Source organism: Hippopotamus amphibius, chromosome 1 (assembly GCF_030028045.1).
Source record: "Hippopotamus amphibius kiboko isolate mHipAmp2 chromosome 1, mHipAmp2.hap2, whole genome shotgun sequence".
Taxonomy (NCBI): domain Eukaryota; kingdom Metazoa; phylum Chordata; class Mammalia; order Artiodactyla; family Hippopotamidae; genus Hippopotamus; species Hippopotamus amphibius.
In genome coordinates, this window is record NC_080186.1 from 66,527,084 (window position 1) to 66,545,798 (window position 18,715).

General features: G+C 42.2%; 1 protein-coding gene and 1 pseudogene across 1 annotated transcript in view; both read right to left on the reverse strand.

Moving 5' to 3' along the window:
• The window catches only part of PTGFR (prostaglandin F receptor), a 49,074-nt gene extending 48,810 nt beyond the window's left edge, over nt 1-264 (reverse strand). The window contains exon 1 of the mRNA XM_057715355.1: nt 20-264. The gene's annotated coding sequence lies outside the window, so the exon portion shown is untranslated. The remainder of the gene's footprint in view (nt 1-19) is intronic.
• A 4,562-nt stretch (nt 265-4,826) lies between these two features.
• LOC130840169 (adenosylhomocysteinase-like) lies at nt 4,827-6,087 on the reverse strand (annotated as a pseudogene).
• Nucleotides 6,088-18,715: the final 12,628 nt, after the last annotated feature.

The following is an 18,715-nucleotide window of genomic DNA, read 5'->3' on the forward strand; positions in this document are numbered from 1 at the left end:
CCGCTAGAGGGGTGTTTACCTTGGCATCCCGGGCCACGGGCAGGGCTCTAGGCGGAGCAGAAGAGCGCGCGGGTCCCTGGGCCATCCCGCACCCGGCTCCGCTCTGCCGCCGCCGCGGGTTCCTGGGGCGCAGCGATGCACTGCACTCTCACTACCGCTCCAGCTGCAGCTCCAGCTCCTGCTCCTGCTCCTGCTCCGACCCCGACTCGGTCTCGCTGCGCGTGCTTCCGCGCGCTCTCGCAGCGCGGAACCTGCCGGGTGCACTCGGCTCCTCCGATCCTTTAGCACCTAGAGGCGCTCGCAGCCTGGGCGGGGTGGAGGGCGCGGTCGACCTCCGCCCCTTCCTCTCCGCCCCTTTTGCGTTGAGCCCAGACCCGACCTGGAGAGACTTGAGGACCGCGCTCGGATGCTACGTCCGGCTCCTCGGCATCAGAGCGGCCCTCTCAGCTGCCCGACCACTTAGGGAAAAGTTTTGTTTAAAACTCATTCTCCAGCTGAAGGCGTCATCTCCACGGCTGTAAAAGAGGAACCAGGAGAGCTGAGGAAAGCCTGCAGACAGCTGTCGTGACAGCGTGTTGAACTGGCAGATTGTAGTTTGCAGCCAATTCATCCGAGATCCAGCTCAAAAAGGATAAAGAAGCAGGTAGAAAGAAAGAGATGGTGTATTTGGGCTTAGGGGCTGATAGCCCCAGGAAGTTAAAAACAGGTATTCGGGCCACTTGTTATCAATGGAAAGTCACTGCCTTAGGATTCACTGTCACTTAGAGGGACTGGACTGTTTTCTAGCTTTATAAAGAATGTGAGAAGGGAAAGGGATGAGGAGTATTCTCAAAGAACACATGCAGAAAAAGCATTAGTAGCATTTTAATGATCAAAAAAGCCCAATGATGAGAGAATTTCTAGTGGTATGTTTACCCAAAGAGATGTGAATTTAACAAATTTTGTGAAGATCATTTTATGATCAAGTAAAAAACTATCCACTACTTCATTAAGAATTATAATTTGAGCCATTTTAATGTTGTAACCACTTTTTGCTAATATTGTTTTGACCTAAACCTATTCACTGTATCTCATTTTTATAGCTAATCACTTATGAAAAGCTATTACTGAACTCTGCTCTTTTTATCAGTAAAATATTGCCACAACTTGTGTGAAAAACCAATGCCACATGGAAATAAACCCTCTTTTCTCCATTCTAAAATCAGAAGGGGCCTCTAAATTCCTGGAAATTGGAAAGAATCATAAAATGCTACAGTGAGATAAATTAGCCATTAACTATAGAAAAGAATGATTGCACAGCTTTCCCCTGTGGTAGATATTGAGATTTTTTTTAATGATATGATCACAACTTGTAAAATAAACTGTTACTCAGGTATGCTCAGGGAACTGAAAAATTTGGTTAACCAAATATTCTGCTTAGGAAGGAAATATCATATCTGGATGACCAGTGTCCAAAAAACAACTATGTAATAAATCCCAAGGAAAATGTGAAGGACACAGAGCACTATTCTTTCCTTTAGTGATTAATAGCACTTAATCACATTAGATGCAATTATCTATTTACTTATGTCTCTCCCACTGAACTGAATTCCTGCAGAGGTCTCATTCTTCTCTCCATCCTCACCCAAGACTATGCCTGGTCACTTATCCACCATTGTCTGAATTCATCAATGTTACAACAGACATTTCCAGTATCACACTTCAAAATCTTCTTTTTTTAATAAATTTATTTATTTATTTAATTGGCTGCATTGGGTCTTTATTGCTGTGCACGGGCTTTCTGTAGTTGCGGAGAACAGGGGCTACTCTTTGTTGCAGTGCATGGGCTTCTTATTGCAGTGGCTTCTCCTGTTGCAGAGCATGGGCTCTAGGCATGCAGGCTTCAGTAGTTGTAGAGAGTGGGCTCATTAGTTGTGGCTTGCGGGCTCTAGAGCTCAGGCTCAGTAGTTGTAGCACACAGGCTTAGTTGATCCATGGCATGTGGGATCTTCCTGGACCAGGGATCGAACCCGCGTCCCCTGCATTGGCAGACAGATTCTTAACTGCTGTGCTACCAGGGAAGCCCACACTTCAAAATCTTGAAAAGTCCCATCTCTCACTGGCACATCTCACTAACTACAGCTGCTCAAACTACTGTGTAAAAAAAGAGAAAAATTCTCATTAATGCAATTTCAAGTCAATGTTTATTATGAAATATATTTAAAACATTATTAATTTATTTTCAAAGTACTAGATAAATCCTATTTTTTTTTAAAAAAAGTTTCTACTTTGCATATATTCTTGGAGTTCCTTTTTTAGAATCCATTCCTTAATCAAGACACATTTCACCTGAGTCTCAATAAAAGATTCTAAAGCACCTACATCTTTCCTCAAGATAGAAGGAATATGTTAGTATCAATAAAGAAGGCTACTAATTTATACAAATTAAACAACTAACTACCCTTAAAAGAAAATATATATGTCTGGCCTTATCGCACCCAAATCTGATCCCTTGTTCCAAGTTCCCAATGGCAGCCTCTGACTGCTTCTATAAGGAAGAAGAGCTTGCCAATGGGTAGATGAGAGAAACAAAGAGATCAAAAATTAGTGGGGGTGGGGGAAGGGGGAGGGAGTAGCTGATAAACTCCTCTGAAAAGTGGTAGTTGGTATTGTTACCACTGAGACGTGGACAGAAATACAACTCTAAACCTATACGTTCATTCAGCAGATTTCTTGAGCACCTACTTTGTGTCAGGCACTGTTTCTAAGAGGCAGAGTTACAGTTGTGTGAACAAAGCATCCAAGCCCTGCTCTGGTGTGGCTTCTAGGCTGGGGGAGGGCACGTACTTTGTGGAGTGTGTGTTCAAACCCTTAACATGATTCAGTGGCTTCCCTCGAATGGAGGCAAAGCTGATGTCAGCCTGTCTACAAGGAGATAACAATATCATGACAGGTGTGTGCTTGGCAATCACCTTCATTCAGGATTAGACGCAGAACACTTTGCTCAGAAGAATGTGCACGTTATAATTAAAGTCAGAGAAACCAGGACTCAATGACACTGAGGCTGAAATAAAAACTCCACAAAAATCAAAGGGAGTGTTGGAAGTTGATTTTTATAGTTTTAATAAAACTGTCTAGGAAAACTTTTCTGGAATTTGCCATTGACATTAATACTAGAAACTACGCCCCAGTTTGGTGGTAACAAAAATAATGTCTCTTTTTTTTTAATTTTTATTATGTAACTCTTTGAAACACCAAAAGTAACATACGTAACCCATTTGTAAGCTGTGAATTTATTATGTAAAATAAACATCCATGCACCAACTATCTAATTTAAGGACTGCATTAATTTCCTAGGGCTGCCTTTACAAAGTACCACAAACTGAGCGGCTTAAATAGCAGAAATGTATTGTCTTACAGTCTGGAGGTTAGAAGTCCAAAATCAAGGTGTTGACAGGGTTAGTACCTTCTGAGTGCTCTGAGGGAGAGTCTGTTCCATATCCCTGGCCTAGCTTCTCATGATCTGCTGGCAATCTTTATCATTCTTTGGCTTGTAGATGCATCACTCCAATCTCTGCCTTCATCTTCACATGCCACTGTCTCTTTGTCCTCACATGGCCATCTTCTTATAAGGAGCCCAGTCATACTGGATTCGGGATCCACCCTGCTCCAGTATGACCTGATCTTAATTGATTACATCTGCAACAACCCTATTTCCTAATAGAGTCACCTTCTGAGATACTGTGGGTTGGGACTTCAACATATTTCGGGGGTGGAGAGGTGAGAGTAATTCCACCCATAACAAGGGCTATAGTAGAATATTACTAATATCATTACATCTCTCTGCATATTTCTGCCTCCATTCACTCCTCTGTATCCCTCCCCCAGAGATAACAGAGATAACCCCTATTCTGAATTGTGTGTTTGTCATCATTCTCTTGCATTTTATTGTTTTCACATAAATATGCAGATGAACCAACATATGATTTAATTTTCCTTGTTTTGTAACTTAACTTTCTGTAACTTGTTTTTTTACACAAGATTTATAAGATTCACACATATTGTTGTATGCAGTAATAGTTTGTGTTTTTTTTTAGGCACCAAAATTTTTATTAACCCACCTTCTTGCTCTCTTTTAACATCATAAACCAAATTAATCTCTTTTTGACCCAGAGTTGTGATGGGAACCGTCAAGTTACAATGTGCTTTTATGTTTCTCTGGCCCCTCTCAATCTCTGGCTGTCACTTCTGTTGTCCTTTCTTGGCTATCCCTTAACAATATATTCTAATCCCTGTAAAATGGGGACTGAAAGTACCAACCTCACTGTTCTGAGGTTTAAGAGAATGCCAAGAACTAAGCCAGGCTCTCAGGAGCATTCAAACTCCAACAGTTCCTCCACACCCTTTGACATACCTCCTTCTCATCTGTAATGGGCTGAGGAACCAATGAACCTGTAAACCAAGAACATGGGTATCAAGTCCATAGGCCAAGTGAGGGCCTGGATGGTAAAGTGCATGGGCTTTGTGATCACCACTGCCAACTACCAGCCTGAGGAAGGACTGGCTGAGTGAGCAGTTCCAAAACCCCTGAGCTCATGGCTCTCTGTGGGTAACTCCCGTGTACCTCCAGCATGACCAGGGCTTGAAGAGGGATTTCTCAGTTCCTGCTGCCACAATTGGAACAGTATGAGGGATGCAGGAGAGGCCAAAGACTGAGTGACTAGCCCCAGGGAGTCAATGGGGAACATTATCAAACCAATCTCAAAGGTGGTGCCATTTGCTCTTGGGGAGGAGAGGTGGGACCCAGGCAAGGACAGCAGCTGGAAGGCAAAGGGCAGGCCTGGTTATCAGTAGCGGTAGTGATCAGGCTTGAAGGGGCCATCACAGGACATGCCCAGGTACTGGGCCTGCTTCTCAGTCAACTTCACATTCAGCTTGCCCAGGTGGGCTTCAGCCACTGCTTCATCCAGCTTCTTGGGCAGGAAGTGGACCTCAGTGGGGTACTTGCCTGGGCGGGTCCACAGCTCAATCTGTGCCAGCACCTGGTTGGTGAAGGAGTTGCTCATCACGAAGCTGGGGAGGCCCATGGCGCAGCCCAGGTTGACCAGCTGGCCCTCGGCCAGCAGGATGATGCGGCGCCCATTCTTCAGCAGAGAGCGGGTCCACCTGGGGCTTGATGTTCACCTTCTCCACAGCGTTCTCGTTCAGCCACTTGACATCAATCTCCACATCAAAGTGTCCGATGTTACACACAATGGCATCATCTTTCATTTGTTCATCGTGCTGGCCAAGGATGATGTCGACACAGCCTGTGGTGGTGACAAAGATGTTGCCCTCCTGACAGGCCTCATCCATGGTGGTCGCCTCACAGCCCTCCATGGCAGCCTGGAGTGCATTGATGGGGTCGATCTCCATGATGATGACGTAGGCCCCGAAACCCCTCAGGGCCTGGGCACAGCCCTTGCCCACATCACCATAGCCTGCTACCACTGCCACCTTGCCCACAATCATCATGTCTGTGGCCAGCTTGATTCCATCGATGAGGGACCCCGGCAGCCATAGAGGTTGTCAAACTTGCTCTTGGTGACAGAGTCATTGACATTGATGGCAGGCACCTTCAGGATCCCATTGGCCATCACCTTGTACAGGTTGTGGACCCCCGCTGTGGTCTCTTCAGAGATGCCTCATATACCTGACAGGAGCTGCAGGTACTTGGTGTGGATGAGGTTGGTGAGGTCACCACCATCACCCAGAATCAGGTTGAGGGGCCCGTCCTTGAAATACAGTGTCTGTTCAATGCACCACAGATACTCCTCAATCGTTTCACCCTTCCAGGCGTATACTGGAATGCCAGCCTTGGCAATGGCAGCTGCTGCATGGTCCTGGGTGGAGAATATATTGCAGCTGGACCACCGCACCTCAGCACCCAGGGCCACAAGGGTCTCAATGAGCATGGCTGTCTCCACGGTCATGTGCAGGCAGCCGGCAATGCTCATGCCCTTCAGTGGCTTGGAGGCCGAGTGCATCTCCTGCATGTGCATCAGGCCCGGCATCTCATTCTCTGTGAGGTCCAGGGCCTTTCGTCCCCAGGTGGCCAGACTGATGTCAGCGACTTTGTAAGGCAGCTTGTCCGATGTGGTGGCGGCGTTTCCGCACGGAGTGATGGACTTGGGCGAAGGGGGCCGGGCCTCGGACTGGGGACTGGCGCGGGGTGGGCGGCACCGGGCCGGGCCGGTAATAGTTCTTAATTTACAAAACTGTATACTCACTTAATGTTTGGATATCCGAATTTTTAAAATATCATTCTGTTAATAACCATTGGGATTATTTCCAGTTTTTTGTTCTTAGGAAGTAATCTACTATGAATAAGCTTGTATTTATCACTTTGTGTAGGAATTTCTCTAGGACATACACCTAGAGTGAAATTATTGGATCATAGAGTATGAGAATGTCCAACTTTCCAAGATAAGGCTGTGCCTAAGAGTTTTCCTTCACATTTGTGATAACATTTGGAATTGTCTCTTTAATTATTACCAAACAGATAGTTGTAAAATGATATCATATCGGGGACCTAAACTATATTTCTCTTTGCAGTCCTGTTTCTTCTTCAGTGAAATATCTGTCTCTTTTGTCCAAATTTGTATTGGGTTATTTGTCTTCTTAATTCTTTATGTGTTCTAGATACTAATCCTCTATCAGCTGTAGAGCAAACATCTTTTTCCAAATCACAGCTTGTCTTTTCATTTTCTTTACTATCATTTCTTGGCTATGATTTTTTACAGTGTTTAATGTGATCAAATATTTTAAATCATCTTTTATATTGTACTCCAGCGTTTTTTTGAGTCACATTTTAAAATGCCTTTCAGAACCTGGATTATAAAGATATTCTACTATATATTTTCTAAGCATTTTAACATTTTTGCCTTCCACATTTGTCTTTAATTCTTCAGATAATTATTTTTGAGTATTTGTGAAGTAGGAATCTAAGGTTTTTCTCCATGTGGATAATCACTGTTTGTAGTGCCTTTATTCAATAATCCCACTATTATGGGTTGAATTGTGTCCCCCAAAATTCATATATTGAGGTACTAAGCCTAGCACCTCAGAAAGTGACCTGATTCTGAGATAAAGTCTTTACAGAGGTAATCAAGTTATAATGAGGCTGTCGGGGTGGCCCTAATCCAATCTGATTGGTGTTCTCATACAAAGGGGAAATTTGGAGATAGACACCCAAGGAGAACACCATGTGAACATGAAGATGACCTGATTACATGCCATGGAAAGAGGCCGAAACAGAAACTTCCCTCATAGCCCCCAGAATGAACCAATGCTGCCAACACCTTGATTTTGGACTTCTAGCCTCCAGAACTGTGAGACAATACATTTCAGGTGTTTAAGTCACCCAGTTTGTGGTACTTTGTTACGGTGGCCCTAGCAGATTTGTACATCCTCCCTTCCCCACTAATCTGAAATATATACCTCTCATAGACCAAGTGTCCACATGAGCATGGGAAAATTATTATTCATTGACAGAGCTACCATGCTCAGTTGTTTCCACTGGACTCTGGTTCCCCTTGGAAGTGCTATTTGGGAAGTGCTGTTGTCACCCTCAGGATAAACTCCGAATTCTTTCAGGGCTGTTTTCAAGGTTCTTCCTAACCTAGCCCCCTACTCCTGCCCCAAAGCTTAACTCTCATTCCTCACCCCCAGAACTCTTTGCCTCGGCAACACTGACATCCTCAACTCCTACAAACTGTCCCTTGGCCTTCTGCCACCTCTATCTTTAGCAATCTTCCTTCAACCCCTCACACATTGCCTGATTCTTATTCAGGCTTCAGTGCTCAAAAGTTAGTGTGCTTTCTGTACATCATGCTAACTGCATGTCTATCATCACCCCTGTATTTCCAGTACCTTGCACATGCCGTGGAAGTGCTCATGAATGAATGAATGAATGGAGTAGACACACTACAGAAGCGGAAATCCAAGCACAAAGAAGTAACTTGCCTGATTAGAGTGGCAAACACATGTTGACAAAACCCAGTTTGTCTGACCACAAAACCCATACTCTTACCAACTCTTCGTATTGCCTCTGGGTTTAATAAAACATAAAGTGCTGTCCTTTATGCACAGGGTTTGTTGCTGCTAAGCTTACCGCCAGAAGGACAGATGCCTGTATTGTTTTTCTTTTGGTGCAAGAAGTTTTGCAATAATCCACCTACATTCTTTCACAAGATCCAAGACCCACAGTGCCACTGTTTTAGAACTGATGTTTTTATTAACTCTTTAAGACAGGCAGAATGGAAAGTCTATGAGGTAGAAAGAAGGGAAAGGTTGAAAGGAAGCAGAATAGAAAGATGATATTTATCAGTTTCCTGCCCTGTACCCAGCGCTATGACAGGCTCTTTAAATGCACACATCAACACCACCAGATGATCATTTTATCCTCATTACACAGAGGAGAGATGAGGAAACTGAAACCCAGAAAACATAAATTCTTTGTCCAAGATCACACAGCTATACTGAAAGTGAGATGCAACCCAGACCCTGAGGTGCTCAGCAATTTCTGCTTCATTCAGGGACGGGGCCAGTGCAGACCCTCTTACACCTCCTGTGTATTCAGCCTGGACCTTGCTCCTGGCTACTCCCTCCAGACCCCTGGGTGCCTATTACCATTCACTATGTACTCTATAAATTTATTAGACTCAAACTGAGCAAGGTGTTGTGCTAGGGACTTTTCAGATCAGGCATTATGTAGCCCCAGCTTCTGCCTTCAAGAAACTTAAAATCCAGTCTAGCATGTTAGTTCCTGTTAGTGACCCCCTATTTTTTTCACCTTTCTTTCTATTTCACCTTCATCCTTTTCCAGGTTCCCATTTGCCCTTTTGATACTTTTCTTCATGACTTATCTGACTTCAGTATTTCATATAGATATCTAAGATCCAAGTAAGAAGCAAATTTAATCCACCCAGTAAACTATGGTTTTTAAATGGCCCTGACATATAGTGTTTGACAAAAGTGAAAGCGACAAGCAAGAGTTTGCATCAGGGGAGAGAATGGACCAGATGCAGCAACACAGAAATGCCTGAAGGCACTGGGGACTCCAGCACAAAGGCCAAAAAGGAAGACAGTGTTATGCAAAGAAACTTTGCCTCCTCCCCCTTTTTTTTTTTGCATGCTTACATATGAAAATATATAGAATTTACATCTATTGAGAATTGACTGTGTCTCAATGATAAACACTTTACATATACATTCAATTAACTTTCCCAGAACTCTATTAAAAAAGGCAAAACCATGATCTTCATTTTGCACAGAGGCAACTGCACAGGAAGATTAAGGGGTTAAGTTGCTTAATGGCAGAAGAGGAACTCAGTACCAGGTCTGTTCAACTCCTTGACCCTAACCCCTCACCCAACTGCCTCCCAGAAGACGATAAGCAGTCGACGCCCCTGTGTTCTGTGGTTGGACACGCAGGGTTTTCCCAGTATTAGCAGCCATCACGGAATGTCCTTTTGTGGCTAAGTGGTTATCAGGGGTCATCTTGATTCCTTATCTGTGTTCAGTACTTATCCACAGTTTTCACGTGAATTTTGCTGTAGTGAAGTTTCAAAACACCCACATCCAAATCCAAGGCAAATCTGAAACCACCATGAACGATGACAAGACCATCCTTGCTAAAGTAAAGAAAACTTCCCTTTTAAAAACAACGCTAAAAATGAGTCCCTTGAACTGCAATTTAAGTAAAGAGAGCTTGAAGAAGAAAATACTGATAGGTTCACTCTTCCTCCAACTCAACACAAAAGGGAAACTGTTTTCCCTGAAATATGGAGCCATCTCAGCTGTGGAAACAATAGCCACAAGCTGAATGAAATCCAAAGTAGGACTGCCTTTTTGGGCATGCAGCCAGTGCAACCTTGACATTTTTTCATCATTTTATCTTTGAACTTATGTATTTAAGTGAAGTCCAGCTGAACAATGGAGCCTGCATCAAAGGCTTAGACCACCGACTCCTGTACAATCCCACCGACTCCTGTACAATCCCACCTCCCTGGGATGGGCTTCGGGGAGTCACCTATTCCCCTGTCCCAGACCTCAGCCAGCCTCCTCTGACACCTCCACCAGGTGACTGCTGCCACTCTTTACCTAGGAAGGGGCCTGGCCGTGAGCTACGGTCAGGGGGGGATCAGGCACAAACCCTGTGGCATCTCTGGGCCAAGCATGGTTGCTGCCATTCCCACTCCAGGTGAGACTTGTCTGGGCCACAGCAGGGCAAGCCTCTCACCCCCTCATCCAGGTACTGAGCACATTCTGGCAAAGAGGTTTAAGATCGTTAGGGGTCTCCCATCTACCATGGGTTGGGACCGTGTATCCATGGAAATAGGCAGTCACCTGGCTCGACTCCCCTGGCCCAAGCCCCCTACTGGGACACTGCATATGGGTCCCTTGTTTGATGGGAGGAGGAACCCAGTAGCCATCAGGCCCAAGCAAACACACATGGACATGAAATTACATAGCAGGACCCTTGGGTACCTGTAAGGGTTTTGCACTGGCCCCTATGCCCCAAGGGCCCCCACAGCCAGCTCCAGGCTGGGGAATTTTCTCTTCTTCCTTCCAAACTTCTTCATTCTGTCTTTAGTTTGTCTCTGACCAGAGGCACCAGTGAAGGACAAGTCACAAAATACAAATTGTGTAATTTCGGTGACTCCATACCCAGTGAAATATGATATTTGAATTTGAACTGGCATTACACAATTTTGAGAAGAACAATAAAATTCATGCTAGTAATGTAACATTTTAGTTTTTATTTTCTTAGCACATCAAGTAGCAAATAAACAACACCATGACAAACCCAGAGAGAGACCACAAAAGAAAGGGAAAATCTTTATATTTTAGTACCTTTAACTGCATTTTTTTCCCGCTTTTTGCATTTTTTTCTAAGCTTCCACACACTGAACTCCGGATTCTAGTTATCTGGGTACCCCTAGGCTATAACATACAATCAATAAACATTTAGTAAGTGAATGAATAAATTCCTATAACTATTTTTCGCTTATGGCACTAAACACTTTCTACCTGCTAAACTGAGAGAGAGGCTGTGTCCTCTGTGTTTTTGTATCTTCCCTAAACCTTAGCATAGTTCCTTTGTTGATGATCATTCGAGTGTATTGAATCACCACATACATATGTGTTTTCCCTTGTCTCAGTAACTGTATCTCTCTAGACAATGTGAAGTGGAGATCAAAATTATAGACTGGATAAATTAAAACCAAAAAATACTCTCAAATTATCCAATACACAAGGCAGAAAAAAAAATTGTGAGGAAAAGTCTTTCTCAGACTGAATTGTGCAACCCATTAGCCACGTTCCCCATAACATGTTTCCTACCCAGGCAGAGCCGAGGCATCACATCTCATTTTCAAAAAGCCAGTTAGAACTTTTTCTAATGTGGTTGACATTGTTTCTTATCCTATTGTAAAATTTTTTAAAATCAAAGCTGAAGTGGGGAAAGCGGGGAGGGTTGGGGGGGGATGAAATGGGAGAATGGGATTGCCATATATACATGACTAAAAAGAAAAAGAATACCAAATTGTACACTCTAAAAAAAAGATCAGATTATTATTTGTTGAAAAAAAAGAAAAAGAAAGAAAAATCGAAGTTGAAACCTCTGTACAGTCATGGTTTTTTTTTTTTAATTCAAAAAGATCTCGGCTCTCAGACAGTGAATTCTCTGACAGTAAGAGGCTCCTATCTTGTGAAAGCGTCCACCAGAGCCAGTTATCACTAACCAGAGGGAAGAACACTGCTGTTAGAACGTTGCGTCCTTGACAAATAGAAATTTGGCTTTTTTCACACATGTTGGGAGTTTGTTCTTTCACATCATCCTAATTGAGAATAAATCTTTATTCTCAATAGGACAATCATCAGATAGAAATGTCTCCCTGTCCAGAACACCTCTCCTGAACATTGAGTACTTTCTGCATCTCTGCCACAGCTGATGGTTTAAACACAATCGAATGAGGGTCAAACTTTGTCTCAAAATGTGACCACTCCTCTGACATCTCTGTTCCTTTAAACAGTCCCAGGTATCCAGCTGGTCAATATATTGGTCCTCTTTGATGCCCCCTCTCTCCATACCCCAGCAATAGCTCAACACGCCAACTCAGTCACTAATTAGCTGATTATCTTGAACAAGTCACTGGACTCCTCTGATCTTCAGATGTCTCATCTACACACTGGAGAACAACAGGCAAGGGAATGAAAAAGAGAAATGGCTGGGCTAGAATGCCCTTTAGGATCCTGTGTTAGTTCTCCAGAAAAACAGAATCAGTAAGGGGTGTGTGTGTGTGTGTGTGTGTGTGTGTACATAACATATATACATTACATATACTATATATAAAGTATATATTATATACATATATATGTAATACACTATGTGAGTGTTCAGCCCACAGGCAGAGACCCAGAGGAACCATGCTCCAGTTCCAGTCTAAAGGCAGACTGCTGGAGAATTTCCTCTCCCTTGAGGAGACCTGCCTTTTTGTTCTATTCAGGTGTTCAGTGTATATACACATACACACACAACTTAGTGGCTCTGTTTCTCTGGAGAACCCTGATACAAAATCCTAATTCTGTTCCTCGGCCTCTGCATGGAAAACTCCCATACACCATGCGGGTGCTCAGGGCACCAGCAGTTGGATAGCATTCCATACAAAGAACCAGTCACACAAGGAACTAGAGGACAGAATAAGAAACCAAGGGAAAAGCCTGTCTGTAAAGAGTAGGTGAATGAAGTGGGATTCGTGGAAGTCAGCCCCTTGGACATGCAAGTGCCTAGGACTCATCCCACGTGCCCCATGGCAGAGGTCTACTCCGGTTCCCTTTGGCTTGTGGCTGAGTCCACTGATAGCTCCATCAGAACAGGCCCAGGAATCTACTAGAGAAGATTCTAACAAGGACAGACACTCCCTGCTAATTCTACCACTGGTGTATTCATTGGTTTATTCATTTATTCAACAAACATTTATTTGTTTAGATTGAACAAAATTCTGGATACAATGATTCCAGACTTTATGGAGTAAGTCTGCCATCCAGTTATACAGGTAAAATTTAAGTGGGCAAGAGACCTTTGATAGAATTGGCTGGTAGACATCACCCAAATATAACATGGGAAGAAGAAAGGTGTTGCGCTCGTAATCACACCATATCTGCAGGTGATTTTAGAATTTAACCGCATCAAGTGTGGTGTGGAAAACGCATTGGGTAAATCAGGTTGCCACTGAAAGCCTGAAGGTGCTTGCAATATGAAGTGAACCTCTGGGCCAGGACTAGGCTGGCAATCACTGTGTCATTGTACCTTCAACTTACCAAGACATCTGCTCAAAGTGGTCAGTCCAGGCTGTTCAGCCATGAGGACCTGAGGCTGACCCATCCAACTAAAATTTAGTTACCCCTGCCTCACACATAGACTCTGCCCGTTTCAGATACATTAAATCCAGATAGAGACTACATCAAAAGTGCACGCTGTAATCCAAGTGCACACTAGAAGAAGGAAAAAATTAAGAAGAAAGTATTTCATCAGAATTATAAAGTTTAAAATAATCGCTCAAAAATTTATAAAATAAAAGGAGGCAGTGATACTCGCTGAAACTTAGTTGAGTTTAAGTACAGTCCTTACATATTTACACACAAAAGCAATGGAAAACCTTTGTCTGACACACATCATCAGTTGGTTGATTTCACTCTTCCAAACTGGTGTTTTGAAACTAATTTAAAAGATGTCCCTGGGTCTAGGGTTACCCTTCGTTTACCCTATCAATAATTTTCTTTCAATTGAAGCCTATTTATCTTAACTGACCAGATATTTATTATCTTCTAGAAAATACCTTTTAGCAAATCTGTAAAATGGTTTCCTCCTCCTAACAGTAGGCTTTACAATGGCTTACATGATCAGCCTGCAACTACCTCTCTAATCATCCTTCTCTACCTCTTCCCCTTAATCACTCTGGCTTTTTTTCCCCTACCGTAGGGCATGTGCACTGTTGTTCTCTCTGCCTGGAATAATTTTCCCGCAGATGTCTGCTTAGCTAACTCCTTTACCAACTTCAGGTCTTTGTTCAAATCTCACCTTCTCAATGAAGTCTATTCCTAGTTACACTATACACTGTTCCCCTCATGCCTCACCAGCACCCCTGCAGGGATCAGGCCTTCTCCATCCCTCTTACCCTATGCTAGTTTTCTTCTTTTCCATAGTACTTGTTAACTTATATTTCTTTATTTATTGTAACTATTATTTGCTATCTCCTCCCCTAGAATGGCATCTCCATGAATGCCTCATGTCCCATGGATGCAATAACAAACTACCTCAGACTCAGGGGCTTAAACAACATAAATGTGTTCTCTTATGGTTCTGGAGGTCAGGAATCCAAAGTCAGTTTCACTGCGCTAACACCAAGGTGTCAACAGGGAGGCTCTGCGGGGAGGATCCATCTCTTCCTCTTTCTCAACTTTTAGAAGCCAACCTCATTTCTTGGCTTGTGGGCCCTTCCTATATCTTCAAAGCACATCACTCCAATCTCTACCATCTCCTCTCCTGAAGCAAAATCTCTGTCTCCCACTTGTAAAGACACGCGTAATCACATTTAAGGCTCACAGGGATGATCCAGGCTAACCTCCCATCTCAAGGTCCTTAACTTAATCCCACCAGCAAAGTCCCTTTGCCACATAAAGTAACATATTCACAGGTTCCTGGGACTAGGATGTTGACTTCTTTGGTGGGCATTTCTCAGCCTATCCCTATGAGGATAGGAATTTTGTCTGTTTTGTTCCCCCAAGTCATCTCAACTCAAACCTGGAGCACAGTAAGGACTCAAGAAATATCAGTTGGATTAGTAAACTTAAACTGTATAAGGTGAAATCATACAAGTAGTTTAAAATATTTAGTTGAGAATTTGAGTGCATCACATCTGATCTTGAGAACTATTCACAGAGAATTTCATAATGTGGTAAAGTCATCCAAAGAAGCCATACTGTGTAGTGTTATTCACAAAATTACCTCTGCCACATCTTAGGACATTTCTTTCTGTGAAAGAAATGAGGTCCCTATTGGACTGAATCGCCCTTGAATGATTAGATTGAAATATGACCCCCCTTTTCTTTCCTTTTTTTTTTAAATTTTCTGTCTTTTTGTTTTGTCTATGTGCTGTACAATCTCTGTGAAGGACTACTTCTCAGGGTACATACATTCAGAGGTAGTAATTCAGAATGTTTAACTAACCAGTTAACAGTTATTGAATGACATATTAGTCTTGGCATGCTCTTAAAATGTTTATTACCTCACAGAAAAGAATTACAACTCCAGTAATAACCCACACTACTGACTCTCAAAAATGTATATTTTATCACTTGATTATTTGAGATTCATAAACCCTGTGGAAACAACCAGGAGCAGTGGCCACTCTCAGTTAATAGCTATTGGATCTTTAGCCCACCTTGTTATGCAATTTATCAGGCTATGGATATAGGCCTTATTTATTCACTCATTTGTCTTGCTCCACAAAAGATCTGACTGTGCCCTAAAGGGGGTTGTTTTAATAAACAGATGTTTAATAAAAAGGTAAGTTTATTTTTTAATTTATTTTTATTGAAGTATAGTTCATGTAAAATATTAAATAAGTTACAGGTATACAATATAGTGATTCACAATTTTTAAGGATTATATTCTATTTATAGTTATTATAAAATATTGGCTATATTCCCCATGTTGTAAAATAGATCCTTGTGGCTTATTTTATATCTAATAGTTTGTTAAATAAAAAATGCAAGTTTAGAACTAAAAATCAGGGCTGGAAAAATACAAATAAGAGAGTAGGATACCAATACCAGGGAAACTTAAACATGCAATTTATCAGCATTATAGAATTATTGTATTTGAGTCTCATATCTGGATCTAAGCTTCTTAGTAGGTCTCATGTAAAGGAAGAAATAGTCATATAGTTGTTTCAGACAAAAAAAGGAAGGGAGAAGTGCCAGTTCTTTAAAGTGGAAGGAGAAGCTCTTCCCAGCACGTGAATGAGAGATACCACGATGGAAGATGCATAACATGATGTGACACGTAATGCGCAGAGATGAATAAGAACACTCAAGTCATAAAGATCTGGATTTGAAAACTGGTCCCACTACTTAACCTCTGTAAGCTTCAGTTTTCTCATCTGTTAACAGAGATTTTTTTTTAAGTCTCTACTTAATAGTATTATTGTAAAGAGTAAATTGTGTCTCACATGCAAAGCAACTGAACATGGAAAGAAATATCTGCCTTAAAGGATTGCTATACAGACTAAGTGATGCAAGTGTGTCAGGCACAGCAATAGATGCCCTGCCAAAAGATTCAAGCAGTCTTGGCTGTTATTAATATCCACTAGCATTTTACATCCAAGATACATTTCCTACTTGGGAACCTAACTGGAAGCTTAAAGTTAAATGGGAGGCTCTAGGACTTCCCTGGTTGCACAATGGTTAAGGATCTGCCTGCCAATGCAGGGGACACAGGTTCGAGCCCTGGTTGGGGAAGATCCCATACGCCGCAGAGCAACTAAGCTCGTGCGCTACAACTACTGGGCCTGAGCTCTGGAGCCCACGAGCCACAACTACTGAAGCCCGCACACCTAGAGTCCGTACTCCACAACATGAAAAGCCACCACACTGAGAAGCCTGCACACCACAATGAAGAGTAGCACCCGCTCTCCGCAACTCGAGAAAGCCCTCGCATAACAACGAAGACCCAGCAGAGCCAAAAACACAAAATAAATAGAATTTTAAAATACCTTAAAAAATTACTTTTAAAAAATGTGAGGCTCTGGTGTACTGTTTCATATAAATAACAATGGGGTGGAATTAATTTAACAATTTCTAAATATATTGCCAACTTTGCTATAAATAACAGTAACATCTACTATTACTGAGTGTCTGCCACACAGCCAGACATTGTTCCCAGTAATTCACACATACCATGTCACTGAATCCTCGCTACAACCCTAGGAGGAAAATATTATTCTGTTCCTCATCGTACAGATAAAGAAACTGAAGTTCCAGGAGTCTAAGTAGCTTACCTAACCAAGCCCAGCAAGGAAGTAACTGAGAACTCTAGTTCTCACTAAATTTGATGGAACTAATTGTCACAACTTTATAATAATAGCAGACTGGAAAATTCAATTAGAGAACATCTAATGTAACTCCTCATTTTAAAGATGGGGAAACAAGTCCCCGAAGACACTGGGGACTTGTCCAAGATCCTCAAGTAATTATGGCAAAACTGACATGAGAAGCTCTTCACTTTGTGGGGGAGAGTGTGGGGGTGGGAGTGGGGGTAGCCAGTAACTCTGCACAGCTGGGAGAGGTGTGGTGGGTGGGTACCTTCAAGTATGTGATGAGAACCTGCATCCAGTACTGTTCTGCTGCAGCATGCACTTGACATGCAAAAACAATTCAGTGAAAAGAATTCATTAGACTTAAGGTTTGACTAAATCTGATGATTCTGTTCTAGTGGCTCATTTGATCTCCTCATTAGGCAGAGCCACTGTCTTATTCTCCCCACGAACTTAGTAATGAAGCACAGCCTTGATCATCAGGAGCACAGTAAGCTGGGCCTCTGTTTGGCCACTTTTTCTTGATCTCCTACTCTGCAATTAACAAGATGACTAGATCTCATTAAATGAGAGCAATCTCTTTATTTCTCTCATTCATTCATCGGACGTCTAATAATGGTTCTTGTAAAGTATTGCACACTTTGAAAATTTTTAATATTCCCTGTTTTCATGAGTAAACTTTAGGGTGTCATCTGCACGCTTGGACTTCAGAAGTAATCAACATTTATGAGACTTTTCTATGGTCCCAAGAACTTTCTTAAGTACTTCCCTTATATTAACTCACTAACACATTTTATTCTCAGTACTGTCCTATGAGGCAAGTTCTATTATTATCCCAGTTTTACAGATGAGGAAACTGACAAAGAGGAGAAGTAATGTGTCCAGGGTCTCAAAGTTAGTAGCTAGTGGATTGAGAGACACACTCAGGCCGTAATGATCCAAAGCCTGCATTCTCAATCAAATTCTGCTGACTGACCCCTCAGCAAAGATGTCAAAAGAAACTGGAATATATTATTACTGTCATTTTGCTCTAACAAAACTGAAGTGATCAAAAGAGGAAAAGACAATATATAAGAATGGAACTCTTCTCACTGAAGAATTTGTACACTGCCTGTGCCCTCAAAAGTTAGCTCATCTGCCTCTGGTGTTCATCCCAAATTTTCAAACATTTGTATTTGGAACCAATATTCATAGAGTACCCACCAGCTAGGTGCTGTGCTAGGCAAGGGACATGATCTTGTCCTCTTGTAACTGATGAGTCCACAAGCTAGGACACTGCTTGGTGTTCACTCAGATCCTGACCCCACACACAGCAGCCATGCTCTCATCCTCTCTAATAAAACCAACACGGGATCAAGGCTGAAGTAATACATGGTCAGGAAGAGTAAGAATTAAAAGATCTAGCAAAATCTAGAGCACAGTTACAGCATGTTGTTACCCATTTCATGATATACAACACTTTATGAACTCATAAAATTTTCTCACATTACAATTTTAATGATTTAGCATATAAAATATGTATTATATATTCATATTTATATTTACTATACTTTATATATTCATAACATTTCTCACATTACAATTTCATTGAACAC